Below are 23,572 nucleotides of genomic sequence, written 5' to 3'. Positions count from 1 at the left end.
TGTATCAGCTTTAAATACAAAAGATTTGGTTTAAAAGGAAAGAAACGTCGGAGGAAATCAATCTCTTCTTACTGTCGCAAACCTGGGGCTAATGAGCCATCCATCTTTTGATTAACGACCTAAATTTTCTCCCTTATTCTCCGCCCCTTCGAATTTCTCTTGAAAAAAGACTTTTCTGACTTTGACTTTTAATCAAGAGAACGTAGCATGTAATGAAGTCATAATGTGTTTTCGACTCCTTTGATCTGTATCATTAAATGCATTTAGAAGACATCTCACTCTGCTTATTTGCTAACGGTCAAAATGAGGAAAAGAATCCACGCGATTTATGTATCTTAAGTCATTAAGAGAGACGTTTTATTTGTGTGCAAATAATTCACGGCATTTCATAAGTGATGATTCTGTCGAATCAGCGAATTGCTTTATTTAAATAAATATAAACTGCTACATTTAATTTCAGCATTAGTAATATTGATTAGCTGATTATTTTCAGTAACTTTCTTAGAAATTTATATGTTTCACAAAACTATATATTTCATTAAAACCATTGTTTTTATTCATGTATTTTATTCATTGTTTTTGCTCATTTTAGTACATGTTTAACGTGGAATTGTTTGTGTCTTAAGTCCATAACTCACATGGATATAACTTGATAAAACTTATTTACAGCATCTCTTACCATCTGCAATCTTTTAGTCTTTTATAATAGGAAAGAAAATGCGTCCTTATAATAAACATAATAAGGAAATTAGGAGACTAGTAAAGTTGCAGTCCTTATTCTGCAATATAGAATAATCATGCGCAGCTACATGTATGTTACAATATTTATTTTTGTTATAAAGTTGATCATGAATCAATGAGATTAAATTCATAGAGCTATGCTTGTTTTCTATTAAAAAGGCTTAGATGCCAATGAAAATTGTAATTTTATGTAAGAAATGCAAAGTTCACTGCACGAAGTTAACTAATTTTTATTAACTTCAAATACTAACACAAACTACTTATACAAATATAAATTGCATTTAAAACTACAAACTACAAAAACAAACTACTTCTATTAAACTATTTCTATTAAACTACTTATATAAAAATACATATGTCTTTTTATACATACTGTAAATTATGTATAAAAAGACCAAGTTCAAATACAAATTTAAATTACGTACGCAAACACAAACAATGTATACAAAAATACACATGCAAAAACTCTATATACAAAAACTACCTATACAAAACTTACATATATGCATACAAATTATGAATTGGTTTAATTATAAATAATAAAATAGGTTACGTTGTAATACTCAGTTTACTCATAAATTGATGTTATAAAACACATTACGTCGCGTCATATTTTTATCCCATGAGAATTGTACAACATCCTTCTAAAGTATAGTTGTTCTGCAAAAGAACAGAGAAAAGTTGTTCGCATGTTTTACATTTTCGATAAATTATTGAAACGATGTGTTCCATAACCCTATTTTATTCTATTAATCTGTTCAATTTGTTCTTTTTCAGAGAATAAAAATGAATGATCTGTTCAATTGCTGAGCATCTATTTCTTCATGCATAAAATTTCCAAGCTTTGGTTCAAACTCCAAAAATCTGTTCTCTTGCCTAAACTAAACTAAGTTAGTTACGGCATTACCCGACATGTGGCTATTAAATAATGGGTCCACGGAAGAAATATGTATATGCCTAAGCTAAACAAACGATAGTTACGTAGTATGAAGCCGTTTTTTTCGAATGTGCTTCACTTGTGTCTGTAAACAATGTTCCCTGGCCGTGGTGTTCGTTTGTATAAAAACTATTATTTTGTTATGCCGAAAAAATAATGATGTGTGTAATATTTGAACAACGAATCATCATGGGATTTCACATGAAACATGGAAAAAAGGCTACTGCACTGTAAAAAATTCCAGATCAAATCACGGTATTAAGTACCGGCGCTTTGTATGTATCATCCGTAAATCCATTTTTACCATAAAAATCTAGTTTTACCATAAAATATCATACCGCAATTTTAACAATAATGTTATTGTGATTCAGTAATTTTGCTGTAATTATTACTGTCAAAAATACGGTATATCAGATTTTTGTTCCGAAACACCAAAAACGTAAAAAAGAGCTGGTAATCTAATTTATTCTGACCGATGGTTAATTAGTCAGGAGGTTTTTTAAACTATAAGAGCTGACAAAGAATGAGTAAGACAAACTTTACATTAAATTATGGAAGAATAAGTCATGAGTTCTCCATTTAGACAACGTTTCAGTTCATTCTGCATTGTCTGACAAGCCATTTTTAGTCAAGTACTTCATACCACAGTTAGAACATCCACCTTAATCACCAGAACTAGCACCATGCTAGTTTTATCGGTTTCTAAGATCAAAAGAGCTTTAAAATGAACATGAATATGAAAATGAACATGAAGAAATGAAATAAACATGTTTTTAGTACACTGAATTTAATTTCGGTATGTGTGTTTGAAGGAACTCCAAACTCTGTTACGAACGAAAGAAAATTTGCATGCAGCATAGTAGGGATAGATAAGAGATGTATATTCAAGGTGATAATTAATACAAAATGCTTCAATTCGAAAATTAACGTTTAAGGGCAACAATTTTGTTATTTAATAACCTTGTAGTATTAATATAAATCATTTAAAGTAATGATTCTATAAATTTATTTCAATTATAAATATTATAATATTATGAATATTATAATATGTAAATAAAATAATATTTATAATTATTCAATCTATAAATATTATTTTATTTACAAATGACAATGAATCTGAAAGGGCCTTTACTTTTGAATTGACCTATGAGTGATAGATGCAATCTTTTGCTTTCTCTCAATTCGAGCTGAATAAGCATGTCACTTTATTGTTTTTATGTGCTTGAGTATATTATTTACTTTCCCAGGCAAAAATATTTTATCAAGCATTGTTTACATTTAAAATAAGAAGTAATAAACTTTTTTTTAATAGCTATGAATAATCTATTGTAAAATTAATGCAGGTTATTAATTATAGTCGCAAAATAAAGAAATCAGAAAAATTACTATTATTTATGTTTTTATTTCATTTTTAGACATATATATTAGATACATATATATTTAGCCTTGCATATCTAAAAATCTTTTTTGCTAACAATTACGTATAATATTTTCGGATTTTCAAATTCAGCTACTTTTTCTTAAAGAAAGAAAAGTAACTTATATTCTTGCCCTAAAACCTACTTTTTCGGTTTTATATTTAATTTCAAACTTATATGACGAAAAACTTCTTCTAGGCTTATCTATTATTCATGATACCCAAGTTTGCGATCTTCGTTGGTTCCCAGGTAAGCAAGTTTTGATAAATAACGTTACCCTGCTCTTCAAAAAGAAGAATAAAAACTAGAAGTTCCACTTGAGAGCTCAAATACATTCTCTCGAAAATTATATTTATTCAGTTGTTCTCATAAATATTACTGTGGTTTGCAACCTCAGCAGGAATGAGAAGAAGACTTAAAAGAAATAAAAAAAAAGAGAAATATTTTTCTCTTTGTTTTATATTTTTAGTTGCAATTTAAAAAAAAAAGGACTGATATTCATATCGAACTAAATATTTTGCAAAGCAAAAGTAGGTTTATAAAAAGTTAATCCTTATTTTATTTAAATTAAAATAATATTCTCTATTTTTAGGATAGTTTTTACTTTGACTTTCACAAATTTGTTATAATAATGTCAGAAATTAATTTTCAGCGATCAAATTGAGTAAAAAGTAGCAATGGATTTAATAAAAGTGTAGATTTCTATAAATTAAACTAGGGCTAACCCTGTCCTGACCCAGTAGGTGGCATCCACGGAATACTGGTGGCCCAAAATGTCCCCTCGCAGCTGCTTCAGTAAGAGAAAAGAACCAAAAAGTAAATGACTGAAAAAACGTAAAATGATTGTAACACTGTCGGTCGTCAGACTGACCCGTGATTTAGTCTAGGGGTAACTATAGCTGTGATGCACAAGGTGCAAGAAAAGGTGTAAAAAGGTATCAAAAGATGCTTATAATTTAAAAAGGGAGTCAAGGTACTGCGCGCTCTGAGCATCATCTGCCCCCCATTGCCCCTCCCCAAGACTAGAAGGCCGCAGAGATTTATTTGCAACATGATAGAAAAAGACAAACAGAAACAGTTAGTCTCTGACTTGTAAAATAACATCAAATTACAGAAACATTGAGAAAGGTAAACAGAAACGTCGTAGAAACTGTCACAGACCGAAACGCCCTCCCTCTCAAAGTAGAATCCAAGGAGAGATGAAATTAAAACAAGCAGATTTGAATCAGAAGTCAGAAGTAGAGATGCTTTCGATTATACACTCATTCTCCCGTACAGAAGTAAAGAAGCCTTCAATGCAACAAAAAGAAAATCCTGTTATAATTTACAGAAGAAAAAATGTTCAAAAGGCTTTCAATACGAGATATTTCAAATGGGGTGATGATGGAGAATTTATGTAGAATATATAGTCCAAATTGTGAGTTCATGTTTTGTGATCTCCCTTCATGAGAACAAGACTTAAGAATCTGCTTCATAGTTTTAGTTCGTTATGTCCATTAAGGAGGGGAGCACTCAACGGTTTCAGTTCGACTGAAATTGCTTAATGCAAAAGTGGTCGAGTTCATTCTGCCTCATCCTGCCCGCTCACATCAGCTCCTAAGTTTAAGGAAATAAAGTTTCACCGCCAAGAGGCGGTTTGAAATCGAAGCGTTGGCGAAGCACATGAGCTGTTTTATATAGATAGTTCAAAGAGCAGAAAACTTGTTTAAAACATCATTTCTTCTTGAATGCCAAATTGTCAGAATACTCGTTTGGAAATCGTGGAGATGCAGGAAGCTGCAGGCCTGTCCTCCAGAAAAATGGAAGTCTGGCGAAATAGGCTCCTGATCGAAAAAAGATGAATAATGACAAGAATGATATATAGTAACTGATGAATACCGTGATATTGAAAGTCCCAAGTAGGTTGCTATTGATTGGTCCTAAAAACTAGTGGCTGATAAGTTCTGCACAGATGAGAGTCATGATCGAGTTATTAGTGACCATAGGTGCTAGTCAATCTCTTTTATACTGCTTTCAAAGTGTCGTTTAATAATTTTCTCTATGCCCTCACTAATTTTTGTTTCCTTCCAGTTGCGTTGCAGATCTGAAAAATAAATCTGCTTGGGAAAATAGGCTGAACGTAAATCCTGGTAAGCCCGGCAGACTATAAACATGTATTCTAGGTCGTCGTAATTAGAGCAGTGTTTATAATTCGGTAATTTCTTGAACATCCTAGCCTGATAACTACTCTGGGTTTCATAGGTTGTTAAGAACTGGTTTATATAGAAATTGGAGTATATTTTTCTAGTATCTGTAGTTGGAATTAAATGACGGGTATTTTGGCCTTTAGTTAAGCTGTTATCCCATTTTTGTTGCCAGAGTTGAAGTTTCTGTTTCATTAATAGAGTTCTAACAAATCTTTTTGAGGGTATATCGTCTGGGTATGTTATAGGCTTTTGACATGCGAGTGTGGCCTGTCTGTCAGCCTCCTCATTGCCCTCGTAGCCCACATGAGCCTTAATCCAATGTATATATTTTTAATCATTTCTATAAACTATTCTTAGGGGACTGTATTAGTAAGGGCTTGCAATCCAGATAGGGAATCAGAATAAATATTAATTTTTGTATTGATATTGTTTTTCCTTACACAGTAGATCAAATGGAGTATGGCCTATGATTCTGTCTTAAATACTGTGGAATGGTTAATAAGTCTGTAACTAATCGTATGATGTTCTACAAAAAAACCATTCTATAAATTAAAAAATACATTTTCTTTAAATTAATTAATAAATTTTCCTTAAATTAATTGATAAATTTTCTTTAATTTAATTCGAAGAAAAAAAATTAATTTAAATTTTCCATAAATTAAAAAAATTAAGCTACATTTCTCAAATTGTGAAATTTAGAGCATTGTATGGAAATTCTTTTCTTTCTGTATCCCTGTTTTTTCTCATATTGAAGCTGAAATGCTTGTTAAAATAGTAAATTGTCCTATCGAAAAATAATTAATAATAAAAAAGTTGAACTAAAAAAAAAATGGAAATTATTATTTGCAAAAGATGAAATAGTATTCCAAGGAAATGCTCCAGTACATACAGCTAAAAGCAAATAATGGGGCAGCACACAATATTCCGACTTTCTTTGAGTATAACAGTGCTCACTTTATTCCCCAAACTTAGATTCTAATAGATTTAGCTACTAATAGATTTTATTTTAAGTAATTATTTATTTAATTTTATTCAAACTAATAGATTTTTCTTTCGAATCCGTCTTGGAGATAAAGGTTAGTTATGGCTTCGGGTAGCTTAGTTGGTGAGATAAAACTCTAGTTGTTTAATCGCATTCGGTGAAAGCAGTTAATAAACGGTATTTCTCATAGTTCACAGTTTGATTACCATCTTATTTACGGTTATTTGACTATTTTGTTTGAATATGGTAAAATTATAATTAAATAAATTGTTATTTAACCGTTTTTTTCTCGAGAAAATTTGTAACACAGATGCATATTTTAACTACCGGTGCTTAATAAAGATGTTTCGATTTATGAAATCTTTAGTTCAAATATTTTGCCGCCTTATTAAAGTTTCCTTTATTGAATCACTTTTAAGAAAATATAGAAACAAAATTATTTTCCAGGAAAATAGGTAAAAAGATAAAAATCAAATTAGGAATTTATATATATTCTCATATAACTGGAAGCGAAAGGAATTATAAATATAATTTCTCTTTAAAACAGATTCTATAGTATAGAACACAGAGGAAAGAAATATACGGCTCAATAATTGTGTTTTATCTGTTTATTAAGGGAATGAATACCATATATGCCAACATATATAAAATCCAATAAAAATAGAGAATTTTGTAAATAATTTATGAATGCATGCATATTTTAGTTGTTAGATTTTTAAGAGTTTTAGTTCTTACATTTATTCATTTCAAAGTTTTCTTTATCATGTCTACATATAAGAAAAAAATGAAAATTATTTTAGAATGTTATGCGCAAACAAGGATGAAAAGTTAGTTATTTCAAGAATTTCCTATTTTCGTTGATTTCGAGATAATAAGAGATTTAAATATAATTTCTTTCTTTAAAATATATTCTATAGTTCAGACAGCACAAAAGACGGGGGAAATTCTGCATTTGACATGAAAGGCCTTAAAATGATGAATGATAACAGGATAGAAGTTTGAATATAATGTTGCATTAAAAAAAAACTAGGCATTCAAAATAGCTTTAAATTTATTCCAGTATGTAGGAAATAAAAATCATGTAGTCCAATCACAAAATTTGAACTTTGTTTCAAATATCAATGAAAAGCATGATGTCTGAAAGAGAAATAATAATTTAAATAAAAATTTGAATAAAAATCTACAGCTAATGTCCGCAATTTTGTTTCTAAATAAATATGCTAAAATGCAACTTTGCCTTCCTCTAAAGACTTTGATTATGGAGTCTGGACTTTTAAATGCAATCAAAGCTATGAAATATTTGAAGAACAGCATGTATTACGTTATATATGTTGTTTTACGCTCGTAAATGCTTTCTAATCATTAAAAAAGTTTTATTTGCGATTTTCAAGCAAAAATTATTATATTTACCCTGCTATATTTTGTTTACATATATACTTGATGGAATAAGTCTAAAGATTCTAGGTTCCACCTCAGGATGCATTGCTTTACGAGCGATATTTTGAAATAAAAAATAGTTTATCCTAAGTTAAAAATAACTCTTTGTATTGTGATTATGTCTCAAAAAAACAAAAAAAATAATGTAATTGTAAAAGAGTAGAAGACAAATTTACCGATATAAAATAAAAAAAAATAAAAAATGTGTTTAAATTAAATTGTCTAAACTAACAGTTAATAAAATTCACTAAGAAGATTAAAAATAATGCATGTGCATTTCGCTTTATTGTATAAAATAATTGGTAAAAATGTCAAATTTATTTGCAGTGTTGCCATCCATGAGAAAAACACACTAAGAAAAATAATAATTAGAAAATTTAAGTAACAAAACCCATAATAGAAAAAGAAGTTCATAAAAACCAATAAAAATAATACTAAAATTGTAAAATCATTAAAGAAAATAAGAAAAATATTTATATTACTTATATTTGTTGGGCTTCAGATTGAAATGCATATTCATCTAAAGGCTTCATCATGGTTTGTGCTTACCTAATTGTATAGACAAGCAATAGTTTTATAATAGTTATTCAAAACCGTATATTTATATTATAATTTTTTAAAATAAAAACACACTTGAAATATTTTGCTGAAACGGAGCACACAATAGCAGTAGAAAAAGTTCTATACGAGAGGTTTCAGTAATTTGCAGTCACAGTACTTCAGAATTTCTACTTACTCTTGCAACTAGTTTTAACCTTATCCTAACAGTTAAAATTTGTGTGTGAATACTTTTTTTGTAGTCATTTTTAATTTTGATACTCTTTATTTACATTAAGTGAGTTATTTTTTTAATCATTTTTAATATTCTTATTATAAGCTACAGAAAATTATTTTGTGATATGACTCCCTCAGAAACCAATAATTTACACTGTAAAAAATTGCAGTTCAAATCATGGTATACAGTACCGGCACTCAGAGGTTTGGTTACTCTTTACCATGAAATCCATTTTTACTAGAACATATCATGGAACAAAAAGTCTGATATACTGTAACTTTTACAGTAATAATTAAAGTAAAATCCCTGAACTATATAATATGCTAATTTTAAGAGTATTTTTTTCTCCGTGTATCAACGCTCCAGCTATTTCCTATATTTTATAAAACTAAAAATATTAAATTAAAAATTTACTGCTATCTCAAAATATTAGTTTTAGTTAAAAACTGTAGTATTGATTGCTCAACACAAATATTTTTTGTTCCGCTGCATATTCCATTGAAAATAGATTTTAAGGTAAAAAATACCTGTACCCTGAATGACGGTATTTTTACCGCAATTTGATCTGAATTTTTTTTAAGTGTATGAACTTTTACTTACAATAAGTAAATTATTTTATGTTCAAGTTTTTGAAATATTCCAACAAAATATGATTTAGTATTACGTTATTGATTTATTTTATTTATCTTTGCTTATCGGTCTGCTTGAAAAATATGCGTTAATATAATGTGCGTTAATAGGGTTATCCAAGTCGTAGCTACTAATAGTTGAAGCTACAGCTATTGGACAAAATTTTCTTATCTTAATTACTTTTTTGTAGAGTACGGAAGAATTTCTTCACAAAAAATTACATTGATAAACAATTGCCTAAAATATTTTTCATATATTTCTCAGTTTTTTTTAACTATTGCTTTCTTTATAAAAAATAAATTAAAATAGGTTAAATGTGCTGTGCCCAAATAAATAAATGGATCAACCTTGATCTAATGATCGGATTTTCATGTTCTCGATCACAATCTTAATGGTTCAAGTAATCGAATTTTTTAAAAAAAGTCGTACTTTTAAAATTTTGTTTCTCAGGAACTATTCGACTTATTTTGCTCTTTTGTATTTGCTGTTTAAAATTGCATTCTTCAAAATAATTAAAAAAATTGCTATATTTTACAATTAAAAATTATTAAATAAGATAACAAAATATAGTAAAAAATCACAAATATTTATTTAAAGTTCCATTTTGCACAGAATTATCTTTAGACAAACGAATTTTATAATTGCGTGAAAAAATTTTAGTTCACTTAAGAAGCTCTATGGATATAGAGAAATAAGTGAAAATTGAAATTAAATCCGAACTTTGCAGAGTTGGAAAATCAAATTCATTGAAAAACAGGTATATTTATTCAGAGAAAATATACTTTTGTGTCTCAATTAGTAACTTAAAATATCGTCTATACTAAAAAATTGGCATGTTTGAGGTCATCTTGTTGAACTATGAAGAGTGAGTCCTGGAGCGGGAAGATACAATTGTTAGATCGAAAGTTATCTAGAGTGGTACATTTTTCCTCTTTATAAGTTTGATTTATAGTAATTTATTCAAAAACAACTTGCATAAAATACTCCTGTTTTTTGGTTGTTTATTTCTTTATTTCAGATTATTTCATCCGCAGTACAACTTCAAAAATTATTTCCTAGTATGTTGCAAGCAATATTATGTTTCTACACATTTAGTTGCTTTGAAAATAATTGATATTAGCCAAATAGGAATTTTATTGATTCTGAGCAGCTTATATAATAGAGCACGAATTTCATACGTCATTGGTTTCTACAACAATTAAAAAATATTACGTCTTTACAAATGTATGAAATTGTAAGTGATAACAGTGTAAGTCATAACATAGGGCACACAGACGTAGAATAAATATTTTCTTTTAATTACGCATTAAAAATTGTCCGTGATATAACTTTTCATTATTCGATTTCAAATTTAAGGAGAAATATATTCACTATAACTTACTTTTAAAATAAATAAAGTTTTACTTCTTTCAACGTGTTTTAAACTAAATTTTTAATTTAATATGGTTTTTAACCGTTTTTTTTCAAATAAAATCTATATAATATTTTTATTGCTCTTCTTTCCTAAAAAATGTCTAGACAAATTTCTTAAATGATTGAAATTTTTACACATATTACAAATGTTTTTTCTACTGAAAAATTCTATTTTATTGATTTTTACCCTAAAATATGAGCCGAGAAAGTTTGAAAACGGATATTAGAGTTTAGAGCCTGGAGCCAAAGACAAGTGAGGGGTAGAGAAAATATCGATTTATAATGTCCTTTCAAAACCCAAAAGAATGAGTTATTTAGAAAAGCTTAAGAGAAAATATGCAAGATCATACATTTGAAATGCAATAACTTTGTTTCAGCATCCAGAAATAGACAATCAAGAATATTTGTTTTAAGGGGAATTAAAGCGTAGAAGAATATCACAATACTTTGCTTAAAGGAAAAAGAAAGTCAAAAAAGTTAGTTGTGCTACAAAATTTTCAAAGATAAGAATATAAAGAGAATATAAAAATAAAATTTATTTTTCATTAATCACTTTATTTTATTTGTAGTCTTCAAATTTAGAGTTTTGATTATTTTTCTCGTTATAGAGTAAGTATTAAAAGTTTTGAGTAAGTAAGTTTTGAGGTTCAATCGTTAAAAGAAAAACTAACAAAAATTTCAAAAAAGTGTTTTTGATCATATACTATGTGAGCAAAAAAATTTACAGTTAAATTTTTTTCAATTCGATTCTATACTTTATTTACTTTCTTTTTAATGTGAAAAAAGTACCTCGATTCAGCGCTTATTTACATTATGTACAATTTCGTGTGTTTCGTTGTGTTTTTTGTTTTTATACTATCCAACTATACAACTCCAACTATCCAACTGTACAACTATACTATACAACTCCAATTCCAATTGAAAACGAAGTAACATAAAAACGTATTAGTATAGAATACTGACGTTGACACATTCGTATTGATATATATATCAATAACTGAATAATTAAACTGAACTCATCAATAACTGAAATCCTGAAAATATGTAGACTAAGTTAGCGCAAATTATATCTGTTTTATTTTATGTATGTGTCACGGCGAAAGACCGAAATCGGTGGTTGTTGACTTTCACCGGTGAATGTCAACAAACACCAAATACGCCGGGGAAAGATCGAATATTTCATTACATTCCTGTACATTTGGACCCTCACCGGTGTATGTCGATAATCACAGATATGCTTTGGTGAATGTCCGAAATATTTATTACATTCGATTCGATATGAATTTATTCGTGGATATAATTACATTTATTCGATATTTTAACCCTACACTGATGTTTTCTTAAGGTTAAGTGCCACTGCCCGGTATACATTTGCCCGGTATACCCTGCACTGAAGTTTTTTTAAGGTTAAGTGCCACTGCTCGGTATATATTTGCCCGGTATACCCTACACTGATGTTTTCTTATGGTCAAGTGCCATTGCCCGGTATATATTTGCCCGATACTCCAAACACTGATGTTTCTTCTAATCTATCGTCAGTAAGTATTAAAATGTAGAATAAATAGAAATATATCGAATAAATATAATAATATTAACGAATAAATTAATATAAAATTGGATATAACAAATATTTCAGACATTCACCAAAGCGACTATGCGATTGTTGACATTCACCGGTGAGAGTCAGAAATAAGGGTATTTAGCAAATATTTCGGGTATACACCAAGCGACTACGTGAATGTTGATATTCACCGGTGAACGTCGACATTCTACAGATTTCGGTGTTTCACCGTAACATATGCACCAAATCAGGTCATTTGGGGAGGATTCATGCTGCTGCTCTGTGCATACTGATCCTTGCTCGCTTGCTCGCTTGCGAGACTCATCTGCCCATTGGTTTAGTTGTAGTATTTCTACCTGCTAGTTACTCAGACCCTTTTGCAGAAAAAATATTTAGTCTCTGTGTTGCCAAACCGATGCTAATCAAATGTATGCACATGAGCCTTTAGGGTATTGGTCCCTTAAGCTTATCCTTTTCATTTTGTGCAATTGTAATTCATAAAAGTACTTCATATATTTACTTAGAATTAGCTGGCCTAAAAAATGGTTAATTTCTTTGAATTGTAATAGTTTTTGCTTTAAATTTTGTATTGGTTAAAAAAAACATACATTTTGTATGTTTGTAACAGCTTTGAAGAAGTAAATGGTATTTTTGTTTAGAATTTTGAAATATGGACAAAAGAAGTGATTAAAAGTTTGATAGACAGTTCCTACTTTTCATTTATTAGCAATAAAATGATAAAAAAGGTATTTTATCATGCCGTTTTTTCTTAATCATCTGCTTCAAAAGATTAATTATTAGTGAAGCAATATTTCACCAGCTTAATGATATTGCCTTTATTCTTAACGTTAATTAATATTTCGATACAGGTAATTATTGAAAGCGGTAGTCACCATGCAATGACTGATGAAGAAATTCTATGTATTAATCATTTATTTTTTTATTAACTGACGTCAAGAGTTAAAAAAAATAGTTTGTGTTTTCATTCATTTTATTCTATTTAGCTGTCTAAAAAAGCTCGAGATTTCCACCAGAGGCAAATTTTTGTAGCTAGCAAATTTTTTTCAAAATTAGTTTTAGTTTTTTTTAAAGGATAATTAATCAAATGATTAATTAGTTTCTAGTATTATCTTTTAAAACTGATCATTATCAATTCAAATAGTTTAATGAGGTGCAAAAAACGGAAAATAAAAAAAAATTGGATTCAGTGGTGAGAATTCAGTGAGTTATTAATGTTATTATAATATAATAGATCTGAAACATGTATGGAATATTAGGCATGCGATAGAAATGGAATAGTTAAGTGATTTTAAACCTAAGTGTATAATCACTTAATTATTCAAAAATGTTTCCTTAAAGTTGTCCCTGGACTCTTGAAAGCAAAAGTGACTGAATGTGCTTTAATTGCTATTATAGTTTTCGTGAAAAATAAAATAAAGCACGCTCTAACAAAACGCAGCATTTTTTCGTCTTTATAATTTTGGTTATTTGATTTAGTATGGTATTGTTGGATCGTATGGTCAAATCAAGCTTGCCAGTGTCATTGACTTTTTAGTGAACTATGTCATCAAAGTGTAATAACATTAATAAAAAACATAAAAATTTTTTATAGAAGTTTTTATATAAAATTTTTGATAGAAATTTTTGTTTGCGTCTTTTTCTCTGATTTAAACATATATGTGTTCGTAAATAGGGTAATTTTGAGATTATAATGGTACTCTAAACTTTAAAAGGAGTGTAATTTAACTTATTTTAAAAAAACCTTTGGTAAATAAGGTGACAAATTTAGAATAAGCACGAAATTCTAGTTTTATTTTCTTCATTATTCAAGAACAAATTTCATTACATTTTAGATGCATTTAACACAATTTCATTTCGGTTTTATACTTCTTATTAGAACGATTACACTAAGAATTTATTTCCCCTTTATCGATAATCAGTTTTAAAAGTTCCTCTTTTTGAAACATGTACCGTATGTATATATATATATCTGATCGATGTGAACCAGTAAAAAAAGAAAAAAGAAAATAGAACGAAAAATTGATAAAAAAAGATAAGGAAAAAAAAGCTTTTATTCATTGTAAAGTTTGATGCACTTGCTGCCAGCTTAATGCGTTTTCCTTTTCTACTAACGATTAAGAAGAATGGAATGAAACGAAGAACAAAAAAAAATATTTTTCGAAGTATAAGGCTATAAGTTTATGATGTTTCATAAATGTTTTATGAGCTTAGGTGAACAAAAAGGTTCATCTTTCTCAAATATAATAAAATATTTTTGCTTGCTTTCACATAAAAAAAAGTTGTATTGAATACTTTTCTCTTTAGAGTCTTTTATTAGAAAATAGTCTTTTATTTGTGATTAATTTCAAATTTGCCAGTTTAAAATTTGTCTGCATAAAATTTGTTCCAATTTCATCATGAAAGCATTATTTTGAAATCTTTTTTACAGTACTTTTATAGTAGAAAATAACCTTTTATTTTTGATTAATATCTCAATTTTCCAAGCTTAACTTTAAGAATTTTGTAATATTTGTGCCTACTATAACATCAAAAATGTACTAATTTTTTTATAAATTTAGTCCCTTTTTTGAAAAATTTGATTTATCTTTTAGATAACTTTTTATAAGTGATTAATTTTAAATTTATCAATTTTAAAATGTTAAGATTTATAACATGTGTGCCTGCTATCATTTAAAATATTGTACTAAATTCAATTCTCTTTAGTGTATGTCGATATTAAAAGCTTTGATTTATTTCAAATCGAAACTTTTAAAAAACTATATTGTATTTGATAATAAGAAAAATGCTATTTGCGGTACTAAATATGTTAAAAATGGGTTTTTTCCAAATATTTTTTTCATTAAATAAAAGTTGAACTGAAGACAAGCAAAGCAAATCTTGAAAAAGAATTTTTTTTAGTTTTCAATAATGTATATAAGTTTTATGAAAGTTTTAAACAGCTATTATTGATTAACGTATTAAAATAAAATATTTAGGAAATTTTTAAATTTATTTAATTTTTGAAGAAAAATAAGACAAAAGATCAGATAAAAGATAAGTGGGCTTATAAAAAATGGGAGCAGCCGGAATAAAAGCTTTTTTCGGCATCATAATGGAAGAAATGGTGATGAATAATTGGAAAATAATTTGTTACAAACTACAAAGGATCAATGATTTAGCGAACTATAACAAAATACTGCAATCAATTTACGTATACATTCACTATAATACTCTAAAGAAATTTTTTAAAGGGGTTGGTGACAAAGTTATTAACACACTACAAAAAAATCCTCTGCTTAAATATTTCCTGGTGTTAATGGTCTCATAAATTTTTGTTACCAGGATGTAGTTTCAGAAAGAGCATCTCCTTTACATAAAGTTATATAAGCCAATAAGGTCACTTGTTTCTGAACGCATTATTTAGCAACCCTATTTTGAGTTTGATAATTAATTTTTATGCCTCTGTTTTGATATAAGTGAAGTTTTGATTCAAATATTTAATTATGTTTTATATTTTAATGCTTATATCGACCGAATTTCAATCGTTATAATCATCATTAATCAATATGAATATTTGTGATTATATAGAAAAAAGTATGATAATCCTGTATATGACAACATTTACCCTGTTTCTGGCTTTATGAGAAATCGCTTCTGGTTTTATGAAAATACCTTATCAAATTGCTTGGTAATTTTTACCTAGGTAATTTGGTAAAATAATAAAAAAATATGGTTTGGTAATATATGATTAAATTTGGTAAATGTGGTAAAATTTTGTAATTATATCATGATAGCTGAGTAAAAACTCTTCATTCGGTAAAATTCAGTCTTCAGTTTCGTATTTTTTACTGAAGATGAAAAGAATTTTGAAAATCAGAATTGTTAGTAAACCTTTACCATATGAAAGGAAAAATTACTGAAGGAATGGTTTAAATATTGTATATTTTGGTTTTATTGTATATTTGGATTATGACTTTCTTGACCAGAAATGTCAGTTTCTAATGATACGGTAAATATACCAGAAATATTTTCTCCGTGTAAATTTTATAATTTTCATCAAAAAGTTATACATTTTAACTAGAACCTTCTTTGAGCAATTTTTCTTGACCTCAATCTCAAATGGTTCACTTACTGTTGGTTTATTTCATTGATTATCTTTTCATTTTGTGTCTTTTTCTTTTCGATTTTTAAATGCATTGTTCTATATACGAGAAAGAAGCTATCAAACCTAAAAAAACTAGGAATGTAAGTTTGAAGGGGCGCATTAATAAGAAACCCTAAAACAATGAATTACTTTTGATTTCGCAATAGTGTTAAAAGTATGTTCATGATTTTGCTAATTTGTAATTTGTTGTTAGTAGTTTTCTAGACATTTTAGAGAACTTCTTTTCCAGTTTAAATGTATTTAAATGTATAAATAATTTTTAAGCACCTTCTCTTTTAATTGAAATAGTAAATACCTTATTCTAAAGAGCTCTGATTTCTTTTTAACAAATTAAGGGATTCTCATGATGTTATTATCTCGGAAATATTTGAATTCGTATTTATTTAATGACAGAAACAGTGTTGAACTTTTCTAAAGCTATGGCAAATACGCAAAGTAGAAATGTAAATATCATAGCTTTTTTGGTTTTTAGTTTTACTTGAAATTAGCTATTTTAATAACAAAACTCAAAAAGAATAACTTCTTGTAAGTTTATTTTATTACGTTTCACATACATATTTCAGTATTATTTCCAATTAATATATGCAATAAACATTTCCAACTGACATATGTAATAATGGTTCATTTCATCATTACGATTAAATATTTAATGTAATTTACTGAATAAATAAACAAAGTTAATTAAAAAAACCCAGCTATTTCATTGAAGCCAGATTTCATTTGGTATCTTCAAATGAAAAAATAATCCAAAAAGTCTAATAATAAATTATATAAAGCCTACAAAATTTTAATTTGCTTGTTTCACAAGCATTTATATTTCACTCTTGTATCTCATTTTCAAAACTAATTTTTTTTTTAAAAATAATAATATTTGGAATACACTTATTTAAACTAGTTATGTTCATTCAGACAATTTTTCAAATTAAGTGTATTTATCGGAAAAATGTTTCCGAATTTCAAGAAAAGGTGCCAAACGATAAATTGCCTTTGAAATAAATATTATCATTTAACATTTACACACATATTCATTTTTAACAACTGAATGAAATGCTATAAATAAATTTAGTCATGTTTTTGAAAAATAAAACTTTCTAGAAAATAAGAATAACATTTCTATTTAAGAAGGGGTGAGAAGTTTTATGATTATGAAACTTATTTTTTCTCTATGTCGACATTTTTGTATGACATTTTAATTATTTTTAAGAAATTATTATCACTTGTTCGTTAAATATTTAATATTTTGTTTCGTAACAGAAAACTCTATTGAGAGTGTAAAAATCTAGTATTTATCACTTACAGCAGAATAATAACTATTGCTTTTCAAAAAAATAAACATTCATTTTGATTCAAAAAAATTATTTCTCGTGTAAGTATCATTAGAGTAAAACTTGTTATAAGAGTAAAACCTGTGTAAGTTTACCACTTTTGATGCATTGGTTTTTGTAGTCAATTGGGAAGGAGTATTATTTTTTGGAGTATTTCTTAAAGTTGAATACCGTTGAGAAAGAAGTATAACAAAAAGTAAAGAAGTAAATGATCTACGATTTCGTAGAAATCTATACTGAACAACACTACAAAAGCATATACAAAACTGAAAGATATATACAACAGAATTAATTCCTGATTTTATTTGTTTGTTATTATATTTCGCTTCTGACTATGACTTTACACTATTAGATTAAAGATTATTAGATTATTGTAGCTCATCCTTGCAAAATAAAGATTATAGTAAAAACCCGATTTTTACAGTACCTATAGCGGATAATTTGGTGCAAACATTGGCATATTTAGTACCTACTAAAAGAACTAAGGCAATAAACTAGTAGTATCTATTATAAAAATTAATTTTTATGCCTCAAATAGATAAATAAGTACCTTTTCTCCATTTTTTTAGTTTCAATTTCTGACCTATTACCAAAAATACTTAAGCATCATAGGCGGAATCAACAATATGGCAATTTTTTCGGTTTTCATATAGTACCATTTCTTCATTTTTTAGCTATTTTAAGATATTGTTATGCTATTTCCCTATTAATATTTTTTAGCTTATTAATATGTTGGAATAAATTTAAAGCCTTCAGAAATATTTTATATTTTGGATGACTTTAAGTTCGAAGCAAGTTTTCAGTTATTTTCGATACAGCTTTCATTATATTCAAGCGCTCTAAATGGATCATTGTCAGTTTTGCAGTCTTCAGTGAAATCGACTCAATATAGATCAGAAAGGAAAACTTTTAAAGGCATATTATATATTACGTTTATTCCTCTTTATCGAAAAAAAAAGAAAATTAAAGAAAAAAAGTGAAGTTATTGACTTACAAAATATATCCAAGCAGATTGCTCGTAAATATATAAATAATTTGAAGATAAAAAGTTTTCCTATTATTTAGCTTCCTTCAGTTTTCAAACTTTGGATGAATTCCAAAAAGTAAGGCATGAACTATTTTTTGTTCATCAATCCAAGTCTTTTGTTCGGAAGAGCCTTCTGAGGAAAAAGCGAATAACTTTGAAAGTAATATTTTTCTTGTTTGTATTTTTATATCACTTCATGCTTTAACACATTTTGTATTATTTGTTGGTTTATGGGTTTCTTGGAAGTAGGAAGTGCCTCATAAAAATACACTTCACGATAGACGCCTTAGTTAAAATTAAAAATACGTCACATTTTCAAAAAAAGGTTAACCGGAACTTTTTATAAATAAGGACATTATAAATTTAAGAGATCTATTAAGGAATTTCTACTGTTTTGTTTTAACACTGAAATTCGAAAAAGGATTTTTCTTTAATACTAGTATGACGAAGACCAAACATCAGTTCAAAGTTATTTTTTTGATATTATTTGTATATAACCAAGTTTAAAGTTAAACGTTGAACCGATTTTTCAATAGTGCTTATTTTTATAATATTTCTGATTAAAAAAAGTATCTTCAAAATTTACTAAACCTTAGGATCTTTCCTCTATACAAGGCTAAAAAACAATTTCTCGATAGTTGAGTTATTTTCAAGAATTTTTTCAAATTAATCTTATCCAGTTAATATTTGAATTTTTCTTCATAAAATCATTCGGAATATGTCGAATTAGAATTTCCTCAGATATTTGGAAAGATACGTTCATGGGAAATTCAGAAAAAAGCATGAAATCATTTTAAACGATAATTATTGCAACGACTCAATCTGAAAATTGTATTGATTTTTTTAAAATTTTATAACATTCATTGAGCATCCGACCTAGTTTCATGTGTTTACAACTACTATTGTTCAACTCCGGAGCCTAGTAACTTTGATCCCAATTCAAAAGATAAGGTAACTCTTGGATCGAGTATCGGGAGAAATTTGCCTTCATGGAGGACTTTTTGGAGCTAACCCGCATTTGCGTTATATGGAGAGGAAGACCACGAGAGCCTCCCATGTTTAGCCTGACAGAAAGGGAACTTCAACCCATGATCCGTCTACCACTGAGGATATTTCACGTCAGCACTGTGGTTGGTGTAAGCCGGATGGGGAATTCGTGTCGACTGGGATTCGAACCCGGTTCGCAGCATTGGAAGGCAAACGCTCTATCCCCTGAGGCATAGCAGCTCAAGTTACATTGATTGTTGAAATTTAGGACATATACACCGAAGAGTCATTACATTAAGACCACGCTTTATCTATAACAATGTGCTCACCCAGGATTCCATGGTTTCTCGCCCAGGAACAATGTTTTCATGGGGCACATTAGGACCCATAATCCTCATAGCACAATCCCTAACGTCTGTAAGCTACTTGAACATAGTTGCAGACCAGGTTCACCCATTTATGGCAACAGTTTTTCCTGCGGGGGATGGTTTTTACCTACAGGATAATGCACCATGTCATAAGGGTCGAATAGTCGAGGAACATTCCAGTGACTTGCAAGTCATGTCTTGTCCCTCAAATTCACCTGACCTTAATCCAATAGAGCACTCGGGGTCCCACTTGGAAAACCAAATTCGTGCTGCCACGCTACCCCCTCGCACTGTGAGGGAATAGCAGGGCCAGTTGGTGAGTGCTTGGTACCAGATACCTCAGACTTCCTATCAGCACCTAGTGGAATCAATGCTTCGGCGGGTGCTGGCAGTTTTGAGGGCTAAAAGTGGTCCTACATGTTATTAGCAGGGTGGTCATAATGTAATGGCTCTTCGGAGTATATTTAAGCTTTCAATGTTCGGAATTCATCTAAAATGGGGATTAAATATACTAGATCAGAGTTCGACACAAGTCAAAAATACCAATGAATTAGCAGTCAACGTTGAGATTTGAAGTTGACATACGTCAGAAATGATTGCGAACTCTTTTGTCTATCACATATCCCACAGAAGAAATTATCAAGAATACACTGAAAATAGGAAAGATAATGCGGTATGTGATAGGAAAATATTATCTAAGAACAAGAAGTACGGAAAAAAATCTGGTAAATTACTGCACTGAATGGTAATAACATTTCTGGTAAAAAAAAACTTAATTCTGGTAATAAAAGCCAAATGCATACGGTATTCAAACTAATCATTAGGTAATTTTTCCATTCATATGGTAAAGTCTTATAATGAATTCTGAGTTTTAAAATTGTTGTTTTGTTTGCACACATTTAAAAAAAATTCAAAATCAAAAAAGTAAATTTAACTAAAATTATAATTTAAGCAGTTCGGTAAAAATTACCGAGTTTTTTTGGTGCTTTCATAGAGCCTAAAATACGCTAAATTTCCCCATACTCTGGTAGTTTGGACCATATTTTTTTATCATTGAAGATATTGGAGGTAATAGCAAAATTTCAGTAAAAAAGACGTAATTCGAATACTTAGTTTACCTTATTATAGCATTATTTATCTTAGTATAATGTTGTAATAGTGTAATTTAACACAGTATCTTGAAACACATAATTTAATTTTACTTAGCTTTTATTTAGCATAAAATTATACTGTGACAAATTACAGATTCGTTCCTTGCTCATTTTTTAAATTTTTAAAAGGAAACAAAACCTTGAACATTCTGAAAAAAAGTCTGATTATATTGAATGTTAGGATTTTTGTCGTATATATACAGAATACTTTTCGAAATTTCAATAGCTGATAATTTGCTCTCCTAAACACATTCTAAAATCAATCGTTCAGAGAAATTCATTAAAAATAAGTAAAGGCTAGAAAATTTAGAAACTGTTATCTATAAAGTGAGTGCCTCAATTTATAAAATATCGAAAATTGGTCTTAAAATGTTTTATTAATCAAGTCAAATGTTAAAAATTTTTACGTGTACTGTTCAATATTTCTTATCCGTGTTGGGATAAAACATATTTTCGATGGAATATATTTTATATTCACCATGGGGATTTTATCTGAAAAACTTTCTCCAAAATTAATAGTTTAGATAAATATGCATCGGTTTTCAAACATAATTTAAAGAAAAAATTAATAGTATCTTAAAATTTCATCGTCGAGAATGCATCTGGGAATTTTCTCTAAAGTCTGTATAACAAAATGAAATAAAACTTTTCAGGTATAGAACTTTTCGTATTTTTTAAAGATTCATTAGGAGTCATTGCAGCTTAAAGAAAGTTTGAAGTTATTTCTCCAAACAAGTAAACTAAATAAAAGAAAAATTATCCCTTAGCTCCACTGTTTCAGCAATAATCGCCTTACTTTTTCTTCAAATAATATTTTTCCTCACTAATATAAAATTATTAAGAGTTTTACTCTTACTAGTCTCTTTTTTTTAAAGTTGGAACAATAAAATTTTTTTTCTGAGTTTTAAGTTAAAATAAAGTTTTTTTTCCTGATAATTGACGTGTATACTTAAGCATTAAATGATGCATATTGCAAAAATATTCAAATAAAAATAACCATTCCTGAGGTAATAAAATGTCAATTGTGAGTCATAAAAATTCCTATTACTATTAATTTTGATATCCACAATGTTATACTTTTTATAGGTATGCATATAACTAAGCATGCGCTTGCTAATGTTTTTGATTTTGATTTTTCGTCAAACATCAACTTTTTTATATGAGTTTTTTTTTGAAAGAAAGGTTTTGTGTTGATACTCTTCGACTACGCTTACGCATGAAATGACACCTATTACAAAAATATTTAAATAATAATACCCATTCTTAAGCCAGTAAAATGTCAGTCAAACGTCATACAAAATCATATTAATTTCATTTTGATAGCCACAATGTTATACTTTTCCTACCTATGCGTATAAATAAACATAAGCCACTTTTTTATATTTTTGTTTTTGTTATTTCAGCAAACATAAGATTTTTTCTAAGCTCATTTTTAAAAAAAGATTTTATTTATTCTCTACAAGTATGCATGCACATAAAATGACACCTATTCCAAAAATATTTAAATAATAATAATCATGCATTAGGTAGTAAAAGTCGTAAAAATTAATTTTCTTGTCGCTTTTATAACCGCAATGTTATACTTTTATACATATTCGTATAAATTAGCATACACTACTAATATGCTGATGTTCAGATTTCTCATTTTTCGTCAAGCATCAACTTTTTTACACAAATTTTTTTTAAAAGAAAGATTTTGATTGATACTAAACACGTACGCTTGTGCATGAAATGACTCCTATTACAAAAATATTATTTAACTAATGCTGATTAATGTTTAAAATAGTAAAATAACAAATGAGCATCTTAAAAATTCATGTTACATCAAGTTTTGATTGTCACAATTATTTCTTCAACATAATAGAATAAATAAGCAGTAACGACTTACACTGCTGACTTATATGTCATTTTTTTCATTTTCCGTCAAACATCATGTGAAATAATTTGAGATAAGGCTATTAATAAGTAAGATAAATAATGGTTACGAAATCTCGATGTATATCTGGAAACGAATTCAAATTTATAACCGAGTTTGATGCTGTTAAGAGATGAATAAGTTGAAAACCTATTATTAATTTAAAATACGACAATCTATAAAAATTAATAAATTTTTGTTTTATTTATACAAATACTTGATCTTGTGTAATTTGGGTGTGGGGTTTCAAATCTGGAATTATTTTTGTTCCTAAGGGAACATATTTAAAAAAAAAATCTGTTGAAACTGTGAAAGTTTAAAAACGTTATATATAACAGGAACAGGGGTGCGTAAATGTTGCAACGAATTCCTACTCGAGTTCGTTGCAACATTTACGCATTACCGAGTGGCTATCAAAATGAAATTAATATGATTTTGTATGACGTTTGACTGACATTTTACTGGCTTAAGAATGGGTATTATTATTTGAATATTTTTGTAATAGGTGTCATTTCATGCGTAAGCGTAGTCGAAGAGTATCAACACAAAACCTT

At 28.3% G+C, this 23,572-nt stretch overlaps 1 long non-coding RNA gene across 1 annotated transcript in view; it reads right to left on the bottom strand.

Annotated features, from left to right (window-relative positions):
* Window positions 1–1,154: 1,154 nt before the first annotated feature.
* The window catches only part of LOC139425215 (uncharacterized), a 29,915-nt gene continuing 7,497 nt past the window's right edge, over window positions 1,155–23,572 (bottom strand). Inside the window, exons 2-3 of the long non-coding RNA XR_011636492.2 lie at window positions 8,184–8,250; window positions 1,155–2,380 (exon numbers count right to left, since the gene is read on the bottom strand). This is a non-coding gene — a long non-coding RNA (uncharacterized LOC139425215). The remainder of the gene's footprint in view (window positions 2,381–8,183; window positions 8,251–23,572) is intronic.

Source organism: Parasteatoda tepidariorum, chromosome 6, assembly GCF_982258835.1.
Source record: "Parasteatoda tepidariorum strain Cologne lab strain chromosome 6, Ptep-v5.0, whole genome shotgun sequence".
Lineage (NCBI taxonomy): Eukaryota > Metazoa > Arthropoda > Arachnida > Araneae > Theridiidae > Parasteatoda > Parasteatoda tepidariorum.
Note: the sequence above shows the minus strand (reverse complement) of the source record. Positions and strands in the feature narration are given on the sequence as shown.